Genomic DNA, 19,581 nt, shown 5'->3' with positions numbered 1-19,581 from the left:
AAATCGATATCAATTTGAGCGATTCAGACACCAAAACGGTCCGAATCAAAGTCACACAACATCCGAATCATCCTAATCAGATACCAAATCGGGCACTTCGGAGGCATCCGTTGGCTTCCCCCTTTCTTCCTCTTGTTGCCTCCTGCTTCTTTTTCCCACTTTCCTGCTGCTCCTGCGTTTTTTTCCTTGGGTTGAAAAGGGCAAAGGGGAGATGGGGAGTGGGTGGCCAATCACACACCTTTGCTTGCTCAACTGAGGCATTGTGCAATTGCATGCAGCAGCAGCTGCTTGCAAAAAGAAAAAAAAGGTAAGTGGAGGAGGGCTGGAGTAGTCAATAGGAAGTACGTTTACTTTTTAGTAAACTTCTCCTGGCCGCTCACAGAAACCTTTGAAACCTTTGCTTTGTGTGGTCATGAGGCCATATGACAGGGTGCAGGTAGAGGCAGACTCATAAGTCTGACTCCCAGGCTGCCTGCTGGACCTTGGCTCACTGCTGCACTAAGGAGGAGGAAGATCATCGCCCATCACTGGAGAAGACATCTCACAGTTTGATCCAAGGTTTCCCCCCCGTTCTCTCCTATATTTCTCTTTTTGCCTTCATCTTTTCCCTCTTATAACTCTCCTTCCCCCCCCCCCCAAAAAAAAAACAGTTTTGTGCCTTTGGGTTTCTCTGGGTGGGTGGTTTGCTGGGGGAGGGGGCTGGGGGATCCATTCTGGCTGTAGTTTTGGGGTATTTTGTTGTTGTGTTGGGGGTTTAAAAATTGATATTTACTGTTGTGTTTGAAAAGTTTGTGGGGTGTCTGTTTTTGTTGTTGCTGGTTGTTTCAGGGGGTTATTTGACTGTTTGAGATTTGTTTTTGGCTGTTAGTTGAGGGCTTAGGGACTTGCAGGGCCTGTTTTGCTTGGTTGCCACCTTTGGCTGGCTGGTTTTAGTTGGTTTTTAAAGTTCACAGGGTTCTTTGTTGAATTATTGAAGTTTGTGGGTTGTTTGTTGTTGCTGGCTTTTTGGGGGGTGGTTGAGTTTGGGGGGTATTGGACTTGTTATGATTTTATTTTTGCTGATAGGTTAGGGTTTATGGCCTTGCAGGGCCTGTTTTGCTCTGTTGTCACCTTTGGGGTTAGCTCCCTGGGTGGCTGGTTTTCCAGAGACTGTTTCCTGGGGGATTGCTGGGTTCTTCTTGGGGTGCCCAATTAGGACTGGCCTTCTAAATAGGCACTAAAATCCATAGTTATTATACAGTGCTATTAATTTTTTAGAATAGATACAGTTTCTTTCCTAAGTAGCCAGTTCAGGACTGCATTCATAAAACTAAAAAAATGTATGAACTGGGAGGGGTGGGCCCCAGTGAAGAGACAAATATAGAATAGTACAGACATGAAGCGCCACAAGCAAAGTTTATCTATTATATGACCTTATACTCTGTCAAGAGATTTCTTAATAAGCTGAAGTTGGTCCTTAAATATAAAAACCATCCCTTGAAAAAGCTGTAGGCGAAACGCGTCGGGACTTGTATGAAATAAGAATAAAAAAATAACTGAAACTGAAGAGAGACGACTCTATATAAGTCCAATTTGGATATTTTTTATTGCCATAATGGTTTCCAGTGGGTCTGTACTATTCATAAAAGAAAAGGCAAGTGGGAACTAGGCTTAAGAGTAGCTTAATAGTTTAAAACCAGCTGCAGGGGCTGTGCCTTTTCTCCATTGAAGGCCAGCTTCCCTGGTAGAGACAGGACTTGATTTAAAGGCCGCCAGGTTCCGGGGTTCTTAGTAGATCAGGTGGGGATCTGCTGCGCAATTCTGCTGTGGCCTTCCTCCTAGCTAGTCCTCCTCACAGTTAGCCTAACAAACTTTAAACTTCTAAAAGGTTCTTCCCTCATTTTTTCCTGCTCTAGGTTAGGTAGGGCCATTTAAACTTAGCCAGGCTTAGCATCATGTACAGATCAGGGCCTGATGTTTCTCTTCTTCTCAGGAGATTTCAGGAGACGTATTAAAGCAATAAATAAAGCAGACTTAGCAAACCAGTCCACCGTGTCTAGGAGCCAGGTGTTCCAGCCAAGCTCAAGGAAACAAGGAGGTCCATGGTGTGAGGTCTACAGGCAAGGCAGGGAATTGGAATGCAGGTTCCATTCAAAAGCAAATACAAAGTTACTATGTAAAGCACAAGCCCAACTTTACCAAGAGACCTGGACCTAGTCTGCACACAAGAGATAATGCACTTTCAATGCACTTTAGAAGTAGATTTTCCTGTTCCGCACAGGAAAATCCAGCCGCGAAAGCACATTGAAAGTGCATTATCTATTGTATGCAGACTAGTGCATTATCTATTGTATGCAGATTACAGAGTGGTGTGAGTAAAAGGTTACTCCCACATGGACTTGTCTTCTGTGTCTCCCTTTTATGAGACCAATTAGCTGATTCAGGACTGAACCCCAGGCATTCTGACTCACTGAGTCCTTGGTTCTGCATGAACTCAGTATCAGGAGCTAAGGCTGACAGATGCCATGCTAACCTAGCACTCCTCCTCTCTTATCAATCCAAGCTTCCATCTTTGATGCTCTACCAACTCAGGAGATCCCAGAGGTGAGAAGCAAACTGTCCCTTGCCAGAATAAGCAGCCCTTGTCCCCTGAGGATTTTTTTTTTTTTGGATGGGTCTGCCTCTAAGTCCACCTGCTCGACAGGCATTCTTCTGGTGCAGATCCTGATTGCTCCATCTCCACATTCTCAGAGGAAGAGACTCATGACACTTAGCTTCCAAGAGATGAGGAGCTCAGGCTAGTGTGGTCCACCCAGATCAGGGCAAAAATGTCAAATGTATCTTCTCTAAATCCCTGGGATCCTATTTGTCCACTTTATGCTACACCATCTTTAAATAGGACAGGGTCCTATTAAATAAAAGAGTAAGGCCACCTGGGGAGGAGTTAGGGCGGGCCCTGTCCAGGATAAAAACTCAGAGGGCCCAATCAGGAGCCGCAAAGCGGCTCCTGATTGGGCCCTCCGAGTGTCCATCCAGGGCCAAGCAGCCAATGGGGAGGCGCACAAAGTGCCTCCCTTTTGGCCCCTCACCAGGACAGACCAAAATTCCATTCACCCAGCCCAGTCTGGCTGCCAGTCTGCTCCTGACCACCAAAGGGAGATGAGGTCAGTAGGGCTGCCAAGGGGGATGAGAACAGAGGCTGTGCCAGCCCTTTTTGCCCCAAGGCTGTCCTAACTGTCATGTCCAACTGCAAATTGCCTCAGAACCCTGACAGAGCTGGCAGGAGGTCCCCCCCCCCTTCAGGCCTGCTGCGAAGGAGCCTCTGACAGCCCCTGACTGAGGGGAGGGAGGCCTTTCCAAGAGCAACCAGGGGAGCCTGGGGGCCTTCCTTTTGGGGGGGGGGAGATTGTCCCCTTCTGCCAAACAGTTGGCTGACAGGGAAGACACAGAAAAGCCCCTTCTCACTTAAAATACTGCTCTGGCCGGGGGTTAGACACAGCCAAGCCATGTGTCTTTCTTCTTTGCAACTCTCTGCAGATTTGAGGCCACTGCACAGCGTTATTCTGCAGAGGAAGCTGGCTCTTTTGTCTCCTGTTTCATCTGCACAACAACCCTGTGCAGTAGGCCTCAAGTCTTTCAATTCAACAACAACCTGTGTGGGAAGCCTTAAATGTTTCTTCTCTACCACAACCCTGTCCAAAGTAGCTCTTTCTGCCTGGGGAGCTGATCTTTATACTCTGCAGGTGAGCTGTAATTCCAGGAGCTCTCCAGGCCACACCTGTAGGTTGGCTACCCCTGGGTTGGAAATATTCCTAGAGGTTTGGAGGTAGGACTTCAAAATCGTACAATGCCTCAGAGTCCAGCCTTCAAATGAGCCATTTTTGCCTGCAGTTGGTAGGGAGTGGTGCAGGAGTATCCCCCCTGGCCTATGGGTTATGGGCAGCCCTTATCAGCAACTGTTTGTATTCTGTATTGCAGACCAGCATCAGTCCTGTGAGTCTGGAAAGTGCAGGAAGATCTAAATAAATATTTACAGCCTGAAACTAAATAGAGAACAAGTAAATGTCTGGAGACACATCGTAACTGAAATAGTAACTGGCAAATAACCTTGGCCTGGCAAATAAAAAAACAGTATTAAAAACCTTACTAAGGTCAAGACTGCTGTGCACAGACAGTCTTCCTCTTAGGGTTGCCAGCTTCCCTGTGAGGCTCTCTACCCCATCTCCCTCATGGGGAGTCTGCTATGGGGAGAGAAGGGGAAGATGATTGGAAAATGCTTTGAGACACCTGAGGCCTGCTGGGTCACTGCGGCCCATTCCCAGTTCTCTCAGATCTCTCACAATCCTACATACCTCACAGGTTGACTATTGTGGAGAGACAAATGGAAAAGGTGTTTGTAAACCGCTTTGAGACTCCTTTGGGTAGTAAGCAATAGGGTACAAAAATCCGTTCTTCTAAGGAGCAACCATGAAAGAAGCATGGGGGCACATAACATTTTACCAACAGTGAAATATGGGAGACAGAAGGAACAGGGTGGACACCTGTGTGCTGTGACTACCCTATGTGTATTAGGGCAGAGGGGCATTTCGGTGAATGTGGCCTAATTCACACAAGAAGGGAAATGACGCAGAACTGGGGGGAATTGGTTGCCATGTAATCTTCCCCTAAGAAGTGTCTCCAGTCTGATTTCCCCTTCACATATCTGAGGACATGGCTCTGGAAAGCTCATCTGTAACCACTATGCCAATTCCCAAAGGTCAGTCCTCTCCCACAATCAACGAACATTCCACACCACAGGTTCTTGACACCCATATCTCCACACCCATGGCCTCATTTGCCACCATGCCACCACAACCTCCCACACAACACACATGACAATCCCATGCACTTACAGACTGGACAACTCCTCCCCTTCCTCTTCCCACTGCCAAGCTCTAGCACCCGTTGTATTCTTGGAGACAACGGGCTTTGCCCCTAGTATAGAATAAAGGTAAAGGTATCCCCTGTGCAAGCACCGGGTCATGTCTGACCCTTGGGGTGACGCCCTCCAGCGTTTTCATGGCAGACTCAATATGGGGTGGTTTGCCAGTGCCTTCCCCAGTCATTACCGTTTACCCCCCAGCAAGCTGGGTACTCATTTTACCAACCTCGGAAGGATGGAAGGCTGAGTCAACCTTGAGCTGGCTGCTGGGATTGAACTCCCAGCCTCATGGGCAGAGCTTTCAGACTGCATGTCTGCTGCCTTACCACTCTGCGCCACAAGAGGCTCTAGCATATAGAATAGCAGATGTTAATAGGTCTCTTGGGACTGTGTTAGATAAAAGAATCAATTAATTAAAAGAACACCCATGAATAGATGAGGATGTGTGTATGATACCACCAATACTTAATACTTTCCTGCTGATTGTATTAAATGGTGGCGTGGAGAGAGGATTGCAGGCACTTGATTGGCTTTGCTCCCAAGGCGCAAGGGCCAGAGGTCTTGTCATCCAGCATAACTTAACATGCATCAGTAGTGCTGCTTGGAATGAACAAATATCATGGAAATACATTGAAAGCGAGAAGCTGCCTGAACTTGCTGAAGCCAGACATACTGAGGAAATTACTTGGGGTCAATTGAATGGCCCCTTGGCAGGATAAGAAGTATAGAACAGGACCTCTCTCAAGCATGGACCATTTCTGAAGGAGGATGAATGTGTCTTGTATGCAAAGATGTCACATTTGTTATGTCGGCAGCACAATATCATCTCCGAGTGCCATGAACATGACCTGGTTCCCAGATAATGTTTTCCAGGCACAGGGAACATTCCTGCAGCTAGAACCAAATGGAAACAGTCTGGAAAAGGATCCTAGATGTAAGAACCAAGCGATGAGATGTGCAGCCCCATATGAGGCTCCTGTTGGGGGCTTCCAACACTTCAGATGTGAGGGGCTGGAATGGTTTACCAATGCTAAAGATAGATTCAAATGGGTATCCGTGTTGGTCTGAAGTAGCACAATAAAATCAGAGTCCAGGAGCACCTTTAAGACCAACAAAGATTTATTCAAGGCATGAGCTTTCAAGGGAAAACACTCTTCATCAGACTAAGAACTGACCATCATAAGAGTAGGAATATATAAGCAAAAGTTAATCCTGTTACATTAGTAAACTGTGTCACGGCATCCACACACAGTGATAATTCCCTGCCAAACCAGCCAATCAGACCCCTCAAACCCATTTGTAGTTCGCAAAGACATATATTAGAAATAAAACTGTCAAACTGTCACAAAACTGTGATCCATGGCTCACACCCTACTATTTACTGCTGGCCCCATCTGTCTCCATTCCAGTGTGAAACTTTCTTACAAGTAGAAGCTAAGCTGGCAGCTATCTTGTCCTGGGACCAGAAAGCAGAATTCAAAATTATATTATATATATTACTAACACTCACATAATCCCAATTAAAATAAATTGTGAGGAATGTGGATACACAAGTTACATCAGGTTAGCATGCATAGTGAGATAAAAAAAAAAAACCTTTGTCCTTGTTGAGTCCAGGGTATGTCAAAGTATTGAGTGTTGTGTCCAAAAGATAAAACAACAGAACACCACTAGTGGTTACATATAGCTCTCAACTCAAGACAGTACAACGCATTATCAGTGACTTACAACCCCTACTACAGTGGTCCCCAACCCCCCAGTCCAGAGCGGTACCAGTCCGTGGATCAGTCGGTACCGGGCCACGGCTCCTCCTCGTCCTCCTCCTCCCTGGCTGCTGCCTCAGGGGCTGCCCTGCCACTCTGCTGCTGGCTCACCTTTGGTGCTCTCCGGCGGCTGCCATGGCTGGGGCTCCCCCCAGTGGGCGGCGGGAAGTCAGGGTCCTGGTGGGAAAACAATTGGAGCAGGGGCTCAGGCAGTGATGGCATCGTCCCTCGGCAAAAGACTAGCCCCTCCAGGCCTCAGTAAAATTGTCAAGCGTTGATCGGTCCCCAGTGATAAAAAGGTTGGGGACCACTGCCCTACTGGATAGTGACTGTTCTCTTTCCCAGGCACTGGGCGGTAAACCTCTTCTTTCACGCAGAACAGTCAATGTTCTTTTTAGGTTAAAGGCAGAAAGACAATCTCTCAGGTTAAAGTTAATGGCTTTTGCACCCTCCCATCCGTATCTTAACAAGGACTTGGACTTCATACCAATATGTTCCCCACCACATTCTTTGGTGGTTCCGGAAAGTGCCAACTGGTTGCAACTATCTCATAGTGACCTAAAGCTTCTCAGAGCCATTGCTGTTTCCATCTAAGTTTTGTTTTGTGCAAAATTCGGGTGGCATCTGTAAGTGAAGAAAAATATATCCTCCAGTCCAGAAGATGCCAATTTACATGCGAACAGATCCAAACTATGGCTGGGGTCTGATTATAAATCCACAGTTGTTTTTAAAAAGAAATGAAAAGAAGAAGCCTTTGGTACAGCTTGCTACTCCTAGCTGAAAGAACGGCCTAAGAGGTTGCCATTTATTCTTTGACTGTGTTGCAGGATGTCACCTAAGAAGAAAATAGCAGTGCGTAACTGTACTATAGCTCGGTCTGTCATGAAGATGAACAATTCAGAGGTAAATGTCACTTGATCCCAGCATTTGAAGTGTTTTGCTGAAACGGTGAAGTAAACTGACAAGCCAAATTGCCTCGGTTGCAGATCCCTGACAGAATTCCAGCCGTGGTGAACAGACACGACTGCCCCAAGAAGGAACTAACAAAAGAAGGTGAAAAGAGATTAGAATGCAAAGATTTGAGGCTAGAGGAAAAGAAAAAGAACCGAATTAAAACATGGCATGTGAAGACAATGGGGTAGCCATTTTGGTCTGTGGTAAAACAGCTTGATTCAAATTCAATAGGACAGTTGGGACCTCTGGACTATGCTCAGCCCTAGGTCCTGCCAGAAAAATAGACCTGCAGAGTGACAGAGCATTTGCAGTTTTTGGATACATTTTATGGATTAGGCAAGGATCCAAACTCACAGCACTTTGAGGTTTAAAAGGAATAATCTTTATCAGAAAGATTACACATGAATATATATCATATTCATCAAAAACTTACAGAGTAGCTACAGAAGTAACACGTTGCAAGCCCCTATGAGTAGGCTGCAGCCAGGACTACATGCCCACACAGCAGCAGATGGAGAGAGCTGAGAGTTTAATGGACGATTGGTGCAGTAAGTTAGGAGTGCAAACTTCTGATCTGGCGAGATGGGTTTGATTCCACACTCACCCGCATGCAATCAGCTGTGCGACCTTGGGCTCACCCCAGCACTGATAAAGCTGTTCTGACCGAGCAGTAATATCAGGGCTCTGTCACCTACCTCACAGGGTGTCTGTTGTGGGGAGAGGAAAGGGAAGGTGAATGTAAGCCACTTTGAGAATCCTTTGGGTAGAAAAAGCTGGCAGATAAGAACCAAGACTTCTTCTTCCTCCTCCTTGCATGCAGAGGATCCTTCTCTTCCTGGAAAAGGAGGAAGTGGGTGATGGCCCACCATAAACAAACTTGTGCTTGAAAAATTCCACTCCTCATGGCTGCAATCTCACCCGTCACCATTTGGTGTCACTAGTGAGCACATAGGTACAATTTAGCAGTTTAGCAGCTTGACAACAACAAACCAGAAAGCAACTTAAAACACCAACAAGATTTTGGGAGTATAAGCTTTCAGGAATCAAAACAGGGGAGTGACAAATTGGTCAGTTGTGAGCATCCCAGCATCCGGGGAAAGAGACTAGGACTGATCTGCACTTACTTTGTTTATTGCATTGTGTATCCTGCTGAATCCAGATCGATTTGAACTCGGGTCTTCCTCTATCCTCCCCCCACCACCATTGAAACAGAAAAGTGCACGTGGTTAGGGAAGCTCAGAAGGGGAGGGGGAAGCCAAGCGCAGCAGGAGCCTCTTTCTTTCTTTTCATGATTGGAGACAGCAGAGGAGGAGAAAAAACCATGAGGCAAATCTCTACTGAGAGAAGTTAGGACTTCCCCTTTAAGGCAAGCTTGCAGCCTGGGAATGAGGAAGCCTTTGAACTGAAGCCTTGGCCAATCATGGCTTCTCTACCATGGAGGCTCAGCAGCAAGTTAGGAGCTACATGCTTTCTCATGCTGATTTTTAAAATACTGAGAGTTATATCGACTCTAGGATATTGCGGGAAAAAGGTAGGGTCATTCTGGATCAATCATGCTTGTTGCAGAGGGAAACTTTAAATTGGACAGAATCAAAATGGAAATCTCATTCAGTGGAGACAGCAGGGATTGAAACGACCTGGGATTGGAATAAAACCTCAATGCAGATTCAGCCTAGGGCAGAGTCTGCACTTACTTTGTTTATTCCATTGTCAATCCTGTTGAATTCAGATCGATTTGAACTCGAGTCTTCCTCTCCCCCCCCTCCCCATTGAAACAGGAAAGTCTTCTGTACGTGGTTAGGGTAGTTCAGAAGGGGGGGAGGAGCCAAACCTCTTTCTTTCTTTTCTTGAAGGGGGGAGGGAGAGGAGCCAAGCAGGGAGCCTCTTTCTTTTCTTGGAAGGGGGGGAGAGGATCGAAAAAGGCAGAGGAGGGAGGAAAAACCCAGGACCGACAGAAGTTGAGAGAAATTAGGGGCTTCTCCTTTAAGGCAAGCTTGTCACATGGCCAGGTGTGGCCTATCAGAGGTTCTCTACCACGGAGCTTGCTTTCCCAATCTGGATTTGAAAAATATTGAAGGTTAAAAGCCCTCTAAGATATCGCACAATAAAGGTAGGGTCACTCCACATCAATCCTTCTTGCTGCAGAAGGAAAATTTAAATCACCCAAAATCCAAACGGAAATCGCATTCTGTGAAGAGGGCAGGGACTGAATCGACCTGGGATTGGAATAAAAGCTCTGTGCAGTTTGCACCTAGGTGTCTCCTAGGTTCACATTTAAAGATGAAAGGCCTCTCCCGTGTGAAGCACTATTCCCGCCTGAATACCCAGACCTATATAAGGATGGATAGATCATGGTTCTTTGTCTCTGTCAATTGCTTCCTGTTCTGTTCTTTGAGATTTCTGTTATGCCTTGTGGATCCTTTCAATAAAGACTGAATGCCTTCATATTCTATGGAATCATGTTGGACTTTTGTCTAATGAGGGACTTCTTCCAAGGAGCAGAACCCTAGGTTCGTGACCGAAATCACACCCTCAGTGCTTCCGGAGATTGCTCCCAGAGATTCCCAGCTAAAGCCTGGCAGTTGTAGTTGGCTTGTTGGTGTAGCTAAACCAGGGTTCTGCCACTGAACAGAAGGCCCCATGGAAATCCATGGAGGATAAGAAGGCTCCACGGGGCTCAGTTTCGCATCCTAGAATGATCGCAGCAATTGCTAACAGCCTGGCAGAACGTTCTGCACTTGATGTACGCACCTTTTATCTAGGCTCAGGACTTCCTGGGTCTGGGAAAAGGGGAGAAGCCCCACTTTCCCATGGGGAAGGAAACCGGGAGGATGCCTCAGCACAAGATTTTCTAGGTGAAGCCTTCATCCATTCCCTTCATCAGAGGCAGTTTGCAACACCAGCCAAACTCACAACGCAATGGAACAAACCACCAGTGGAAGCAACGATGAGGTTAGCTCCAACCACCACCTCCCATCCACCATGTCTGCTCAACAGCCTAGTTCTGCCACTGGATGAATCCACCCTCAACCCATTGAATGCTCAGCCTGTGATTTCCTTTCAACGCTCCACAGCGGTTCAGCAGAATCACCCAACTGTAGGCTTTCCTTCTGTACTCCTCCCTACCTTTTGGAGATCTCATTAGAGACTGGCTATTGTGTTCCCTAAGTTATTAAGAAGTCTTCCAACCAAAGAAAGCATTACCCGAGCCCACACTCATGACAAAACACTCTCTTGGGGAACTCCCACGGCACTCCTTCCCACTTGACATGGAGCCACTCATAATTACTTCCCATGTTTGAACTTGCAATCAGAGAGCTACCCAGTGCATGGGAGACACACTCTTTCAATCCATCTTACTTCCATTTCTTTTGTGCACTGAGCTGCATGAAAAGTCTTATCAAAGCCATGATACATGTCTTAAAATACACCGACAAGCCTTAACATATAAAATGGGAAGATTTTTGCAACATTTTCCTGGCTTTTCTGCCCAGTTTCTTTAAAATGCAGTTGGGAAAATGGATCCCTCAAATATAACTTATTTGTAATTTTGTTTATATTCTATTTTTTGACCTGCACATTCTTGACCATACCTTTATTTATTTCTTCCTCCTTTCTGCCCAGCTTAGAGTGGTCAAGGCAAAAGAACATCAAAACATTCAAACGCAGGCTAACAATGAACTGGACTGATGAACTGATCCACTATGAATCTGCTTCATGTGTCTTCATGTTTTGGGGAGGAGACATGTCTCAGGAGAAAAATATCTGCTTGGCATTCAGAAGGTCTCTGGTTCAATCCTCACAGAATCACAGAATCATAGAGTTGGAAGGGGCCATTCGGGCCATCTAGTCCAACCCCCTGCTCAACGTGATTTTGATGTGATGCCCCTGTTGATACAGCCCAAAATGGCATTCAGAAGGTCTCTGGTTCAATCCTTGGCATCTCCTGGTCAAAAGGACCAAGCAGTAGGAGATATGAAGACCTTATCCCGAAACCTGGATGTAAACAGCATGGAGCCTTTATTCCAACCCCAGATCGATTCAGTCCCTGCCCTCTACACAGAATGCGATTTCCATTTTGATTTGGGGTGATTTAAATTTTTCTTCTGCAGCAAGAAGGATTGATCCGGAGTGACCCTACCTTTATTCTGCGATCTTAGAGTGCTTTTAATGCTCAATATATTTTAAAATCCGGATTGGGAAAGAAAGCTCCGTGGTAGAGAACCTCTGATAGGCCACACCTGGTCATGTGACAAGCTTGCCTTAAAGGAGAAGCCCCTAATTTATCTCAACTTCTGTCGGTCCTGGATTTTTCCTCCCTCCTCTGCCTTTTTGATCTTCTCCCCCCCCCCCCTTTCCAAGAAAAGAAAGAAGCTCCCTGCCTGGCTCCTCTCCCCCCCCCCTTCAAAAAAAGAAAGAAAGAGGCTTGGCTCCCCCCCCCTTCTGAACTACCCTAACCACGTGCAGAAGACTTTCCTGTTTTAATGGGGAGGGGGGGGGGAGAGGAAGACCCGAGTTCAAAGCGATCTGAATTCAACAGGATTGACAATGGAATAAAGAAAGTAAGTGCAGACTCTGCTTTGGTGAGCCAGTCTGAGGAAGCAGATCTTGATGAACCAATATAGTCTGATTCCAGCTTCAGGTTTGTTCATGTGATAAACGCTGATAGATCAGCTTCAGGTTTGTTCATGTGATAAAAACCAGAGCAAGAACATATTTTAAAATTGCAATAAAACAAAACAAACAGGGATACAAATGAAAGAGTTACAGAACAGTAAGAAGTATTGTCTACTTAATGCTTGTGATGATAAAAAATTGTTGTTCCAGTACCTAAAAGTGAGCAAAGTTGGCACTATTCAACTGTCTCAGGAAAAAGAGGGTTTTTCAATCACCATGCAGAAAACCATTTTCCTAGTCCAAATTTTAAATATGTCAAGTCCCTGACAACAGCTTGGCTGCTGTATTTTGAATGTACTAAAAATCTGACCTGTTGGCTGCTCCTGCAGCTCAAATCTGTAACGCTGAATGAGCCACCTAAGCAGATACAAGTCCCAATACAAAAGCCTGCAGAAGTACTTTGAGCTTTCCTAGGAGGAGATGCACCTCGCCACAACCTCAAGCAGAGAACTTGTCTCTCAAGGGAGCATGCAGCCCCTGTCTGCGCAGGTTGGACACCATTGCAGTGGCTAAGGTTGCCAGATACCTGGTTTTGAACAGGCTGGCCAGCACACTAAATCGCCCAGCACCAAGTGATGGATCAAGAAATCTCTCACATAGGCCTTACATGTGTGAGACTCACTGGCCTTATGAAGTAGAACTCTTCTGACAGTCTTATGACAAAAGAGAAAGTTTGCTGTCGTGGTGAGGAGTGGAGGCCTCTGATCTGGAGAACCGGCTCCAATTCCCCACTCCTCCGTCTGCCCCCTGCAAACCTCCTCATTGGGGCTACGGAGCTGAGATTAGTGTCCTCTCTCTGGCTTACTGCAAAGATCATGGTGTGATCTAGGAAGCAATCAAAGTTCTGCTGGGAAAGGGTATGTTAAGGACAGCATTGACAGCCCCTATCCCAGTAATTGATGTTTATAGAGTGTTTGGAATTTTTCTGGGGATTTACAATTTTTGTCCATTTCCTGAATTATCAGTAAATAACTGATTGGCTTAATATTTAGACGTTAGCAGTCAGATACTTTAAAAATTTAAGGATTGGGGTGATTTATTTGGGCCATTAGATGCCCTCTCTCAGCCCTACTCAGCTCCTCAGGGCTTCTGTGAGAGAGTCCATCCATCTCATGATGAGCAGTCCTCTTTCCCTGCTGCCTTCAATTTTTTTTTCATTGTTGCCTTTTCTGGTAACTCCTGTCTTCTCACAATGTGACCGAAGTACAAGAGACTCAGTTGGGCAAGTTGGGTGATTTTAGAGTCCAAGGAGCATTCAAGCTTGGTTTGGTCCAGGCCCCACTTAATTATCTTAAAATTTATCTTCAAAATTTTCCTCCAACACCAGATTTCAAAGCATCCTGCTTTCTTCCCGGCAGTTGTCTCCGTTATCCTGCTGTCCCAACCATAGGCAGTGATGGGGAATGTAGTGGCCTGAATTAGCTTCATCTTGGTCTTTTTGATAAGGGAGTTAAGGAACAGAAAATCTCAAACAATTTCCATTTCTGCAACCCTTAAACTTGTGCAGTTCCCCCGGTCATAGGTTTTGTCTTCCTGATGTTCACTTGCAATTCTGCTTTGCTTGAAACTGCATCAGTATCCCGACTCTTAGAGTCTCTCTCTTTGGTTTGCAATTCCGGAACCATCACTACAATCAGATCACATTTCAAGTATCGTAAAGCTGGTACATCAGTAAGACAACATGCTTCAAATCCATTACATCTGAAATTCTTCCTGACTCCAAGTATCTTTAACTTGCTCCAAAATATTTATGATGGTTTAGATTCATTAATTTTTCTATGATTTATTCCTCCTCATTTGCTTGCCACCAACAAACATCTAATTGAATTACATTACACTGTTTAGAATTGCATTAGTAGGTGCAAACAGATAGTTTTACAGCTAAATTTAATCCACATAAAGTGCAACCCTAAAGAGAGTTATACCATTATATACATACCCACTGACATAAATATACTTAGGAAGCTGGATCTGTGCTTAGGAGGACACTAATCATGTATCATTTTGAAATTTCCTCCATATTTTTTTCATCCAAACAATATGATTGTTAAACATCATGGGGAAACACCTTTCAAAATTCATGGAAATAACCATGAATCCAATTGTTTTGGCCTAGCTGGTCTTTTTTAATCTGGTGTGCCTTCAGGGCTGGAAATGGGTACAGATGTGATATCCATAGTCCCACCCCAGGAGCATGCCAGAAGAGGCCAGGACAATCAGAGGATGCCCTGCAGCAGGCTAGGCCAGCGCTGCTACAAGAGGTAAAGAGAGGGGGCATTGGGAGTGAGGAGGGAGTCTGGGTGTGTGTCTGTGACAGACTTCAAATTCTAAATAAGTAAACCTTTTGAAGAAAGTTTCTTTATTAGAGAATTGCAAGAACCTAACACATTGGAGATATAGTTAGAACTGATTCACAAACCATAGGGTAAGCAATACAGAAACTTCCCCCTCCCTTGGGAACTTGAACCAGGCACAGTTCAAAGGAGTCAAAATAAAGAGATAACCATTTGGGCATCAAGGTATGGAAAGGTGTAGGAAACTCCAGGGCACTAAGGTAGAGGGGGGTGAGGAATGTCTGGGGAGGATGATAAGCATTAAATATAGCGGCAGGAAATCAACCTTGGGGTGTCAAGTTAAGGCATCTGGATGACATCATGGCACAAAGGTAAAGCATGCTAAACATTCTAAATTACAGCATAGTATAATCATGGCAGAAATACATGGGGTTTCTGAGGGAGGGGAGGGACCAGGGAGGAAGTCAGGGAAGTGAGAGGTAAGGGAGGGGGTTGAGGGCAGGGGGAATAGTGGGAAGGAGTTTTTGTCTGTGTGTGTGTGTGACTGAGGGAGGGGGAGGGACCAAGGAGTCCCAGAGCATGTATGTGTTCCACATACCTTGCGGGAGCTGGGCTGTCACTAATTTATTTCCATTTGCTGTCCAGTTGTAGTCAATTTATGCAACCCTGCAGATATTTCTGTTTTATATTTCAATATTTATACCACCACTCCCAAAATGGCTCATGGGGGTTTCCAAGAAAGTTTTCCCACAATAAAATCACATAACAATAATAAAATCCCCCAGTTAAATTCATTAAAAAAATCAAGTTACAACCACCTCCTTGTGGCAAAATCTCCCTTCCACCCCCAGCTCAGCAGACTTCCTGGAATAAGTCAATCAGGGGTAACCAAGATCTCATGTATCTATGGGGGGAGGACATAATTCGTGAATTGACTAAATTTGTGGAGATCCACGGTGTGAATTGTGGTAGAAAATTATGCAAAAGAACAAATGGATCAGCGCTCGATCCATATCAGTCTGGATTTCATCCTGGCCACGTGGTGGAGATGATGTTGGTCGCCTTGTTGGGTGATATCCATTACCAGATGGATCAAGGCGGGTCAGCCGTGCTAGTTCTGTTCAATCTGTTGACTGCGTTTGACATGGTAGACCATGAACTGCTGGCTCTCTGGCTTGCCAGGATGGGGATACGGGGCACAGCTCTGAGCTGGATATGCTCCTTTCTCCATAACTGGACCCAGAGGGTAACCCGCCACAAGCTGGGAGTGGTAGGTAACAAATTAAATAATAATAATATTAATAATAATAATAATAAAATAACACCCAATCTCAAAATTAATCTCTCTGATGCTTACCCGACACATTCATGAAGTTTCTTCTTCAAAGCAATCACTCTGTTTGTCTAAGCTTTGCATTTTTAGTAATTGCCGAATTACCTAATCAATCAAGTTCATTGATCAATCTGATCTTTGGAAACAACGATTAGATTGTAAAGCAATGCCTGGGGAACCAAGGATCAGATTTCTGTTTCCCTCCTGAACAAGCTGTCTACAAATGACATTGATATCTGCTGATCCTTTGGTATTGTTACAGGCTTCTCAAATGTTCGACCCTGCATGAGAATTCATTGCCCTCTGAACAAGACACAACCTCTCCAACAGCATCAGCTAAAAGTGCATTTCACTAAGGGAGTTTCCCTTTATCAAAATAAATGGGTTGTTTCCTTCTAAAAGAGACCTTATTGACAGAGCCTAAAACATGTCAAATGAACAGCTGACTCTGGGAGTGCCACTTTCCTAATTTAAAATCATTACTGTACTCAAGCAGCTACATGGAGAAATGAATTTATTAGAATGTTTTTTTGTTTTGTTTAGGTGTACACGCTGATTTTAGACATATTCAAAATGATCATTTAAGCACCCCCATACATTCTTTGGTTACAGCTTGATATTATTAATTGCCTCACTGTTTTCCTTTACACCCACAACGGTAGGCCCTTGACAGAAAATATCATGGCCCACCCCACAGGGTCCTTTTGAGGCTGCATGGTAGCCTAAATACAAATGAGATGGAGAAAAGGGATAAAAAAATGTAGCAAGGCCTTTGCGTATCTGGAAGCAATGGGCCCATGCAGAGTGGGGTCAAATCTCCCAATGACCTTGGCCTGTCTTGGTAACAACCTGTCGGATGCTGAACCACAGAAATGTGCCCTTCAAGAGCAATATCTAAGACTGACCGATGACTATACTTTTGGTGGTCCCTGGTCCCTGGTTGTCCTGACCCCAACCTGGTAGAATGAGTTCCCGGAAAAGCTGAGGATCATAGTTCCTGTGAACCTGCAAGGTGGAGCTCTTCCACCAGGCATTTGGTTGAGGCTGGGCTGTGGAAGATCTTTGGTTTCTCCTCAGAATTCCACAGAACACCAAGTGCCTTTTAGGCAGTTTTTTGTTGTTTTTGTTTAGGCATATGTGCCTTTTGAGCCTCTTGTGGCGCAGAGTGGTAAGGCAGCCGTCTGAAAGCTTTGCTCATAAGGCTGGGAGTTCAATCCCAGCAGCCGGCTCAAGGTTGACTCAGCCTTCCATCCTTACGAGGTCGGTAAAATGAGTACCCAGCTTGCTGGGGGGTAAACGGTAACGACTGGGGAAGGCACTGGCAAACCACCCCATATTGAGTCTGCCATGAAAACGCTGGAGGGCGTCACCCCAAGGGTCAGACATGACCCGGTGCTTGCACAGGGGGTACCTTTACCTTTACCTTTTATGTGCCTTTTAGGCAGTTTTTTTTTTGTTGTTGGGGGGGGGGTACTCTGGACTGGTAAATTGGGAGGGTTTATGCTGACAAGCGATCGCACTGTTGTTTTATCTATTGTTGTATTAGGGTTTTAAATGTAAACTGCCATGAGCTGGCCTGGTACAGGAGTGGTGGTCAAGAAATAAAAACAAAAATGAACGAACAAATGAACGAACGAACGAATGTTGTCCTGAGATCTCTTCCAGCTTGGATTTTAATTGTCTCTCCGCCTTCTTGCTTGCTGACTTGGCTGCTAGTGGCTTCTCTTCTCACCATAGCAGCCCTGATAGGGCAGAAAGAGGCCCGAGATTCTACAGGGGCAGTCCCAAGGCTCGGCATGGAGGGGATTAGGGATTTCACGGACAGGGACCAGCAATTGCAAGTCAGTTTATAACTCCAGGCCAGGGCCAGGGGGGATTAATTCAGTACCAATCCAAGTTGATTCTGAAGGAATTACATTGCTACTTTGTGATTTGGAGGGGCATAAATCATGATGCCTGTTTTTTGTTTGTTTGTTTTGCTATCCAGTCACCGTTGACTTGTGGTGACCCCACAGGGTTTCTAAGGCAAGAACCTTCTGAAATGTTTTGCTATAGCCTGTCCCTGCATCACAATCTTAGGGGCTTTACGCACCGGGATCTTTGTTGCAAATTGGTCACTGAATGAAAAATCGCCATTTAAAATAGTGGAATTCGTCGTTATGCATACCTGCCTTTGTAGTGGAATCCAGTTGCATTTTGTAGCGTTTCCCACAGCTTCCGGTCTCGGCAGAAATCGCTAGAAAGGAAGCGCTATTGCCAAGCTCGTCCCGCCCCTGGCCGTCAAGCAGCCAATGGGCAGCCGTTAGCATGCTCCCAAACAGCCCCTTTCCCTTTTTTTAAAAAAAAAACAGACCCATTGTAACGAATCTGTGTAGATTCGTTGCAACGGAGAGACCCATCCAGCTGCCTAATGTGTTTGAGCTGTCGTTTGATTGTATGATCGTTGCCACGCTGCCTCGAGTGAAAAAAAAAATCCCCCCCCCCTCTCACGGGCCCGATTTCCGGCTGAATGAATGTGTAAAAATTAATGGGAAAATACATCAGCAAACGGGCTTTTCTGTGGTTTGTGCTTAGTGACTAAAGGTGAAGGACTGAAGCCAGGGAAGCCTCTAAACAGAAAGAGGCTCGCTGGTGCGTTTATCCCCGCTCGCTCGGAGAAAAAAAAATGGCGATCGCTTCGCCGGAAGTTTGGAGGACAGGCTCAGGAGGAGGGACTTTGTAGAAACCGCAACAATGTTAACGCACAGGTCTTTTTCGCTAGTGTTGCAGATTGGTTGCAGGAGTGTATCGCTTTCCGGAGGGTGAATCCACTTTTGGGGATTCCCCTGAAAGCGCTACAAGGAAGCGCTTTTTGCAGATTGGTTTCAGGTGTGTGGCAGATTGTCTACGACGTCGTGCGTTATGGCAAATCAATAGCGTTTCCAATTGGCAACCATTGTGCGATTTTGAAGGCGTGCAAAAAGCCCCTTAGTCTTCCTTGGTGGTCCCCCATCCAAATACTAGCCAGAGCAAACCCTGCTTAGCTCCTGATGTGATCAGGCTAACTTCAGTCAGGACATTATAATACTGCAAACAGGAACAGCACTTTAATGTAATATTTCATCCAATTAACTTGATGGAATTTTGCTGTTTCAAATTCAAGCACTGGATTGCAGACGAACTAGACTGTTGGACTCAATGAGTATAATTACCATGTCTGTATTATGGGACAGGCAACCAATTAATCTTTTCATAACTGTCATCTTATCATATCTGGACCAAATGTTGACTTGAAGATGAGTTTTGGAGCCATATTCAAAGATTCACTTGAAATGTCATACTTCCCCATGACGACTGACAATATACTGATTGGAGGGGATCTGCATTTAAGCCACATGCAGATTTCTTGCAAATAAAGTCAATGATATATTAGTTGGATTAACTGAAAGATGAGTGATATCCATCGTACTCCTTCCAATTTTTTGGGTGGGATTTAACTTATTCCCATGTCTGAGACATCTATTCAGAAATAATTCCAAAATGCCCAGCTTTTTGGGAAAGTCTCTTGTTCTTCAAAGGAGCCTGAAAGCGTGGCTCATTGAGCAGGCTTCAGCCGACAGCTTAACGACAACAAATTGTTGAGGCACTCTCTGGATGGGGCTTTGCCAGTGCAGATTTCTT

At 45.3% G+C, this 19,581-nt stretch overlaps 1 long non-coding RNA gene across 1 annotated transcript in view; it reads left to right on the top strand.

Moving 5' to 3' along the window:
- The first annotated feature begins 380 nt into the window (after nucleotides 1-380).
- The window catches only part of LOC143840500 (uncharacterized), a 103,657-nt gene continuing 84,456 nt past the window's right edge, over nucleotides 381-19,581 (top strand). The window contains exon 1 of the long non-coding RNA XR_013232228.1: nucleotides 381-558. This is a non-coding gene — a long non-coding RNA (uncharacterized LOC143840500). The remainder of the gene's footprint in view (nucleotides 559-19,581) is intronic.

This window comes from Paroedura picta, chromosome 6 (genome assembly GCF_049243985.1).
Source record: "Paroedura picta isolate Pp20150507F chromosome 6, Ppicta_v3.0, whole genome shotgun sequence".
NCBI lineage: Eukaryota > Metazoa > Chordata > Lepidosauria > Squamata > Gekkonidae > Paroedura > Paroedura picta.
The sequence above is the reverse complement of the archived record's forward strand: the minus strand, read 5'-3'. Positions and strand labels throughout refer to the sequence as shown.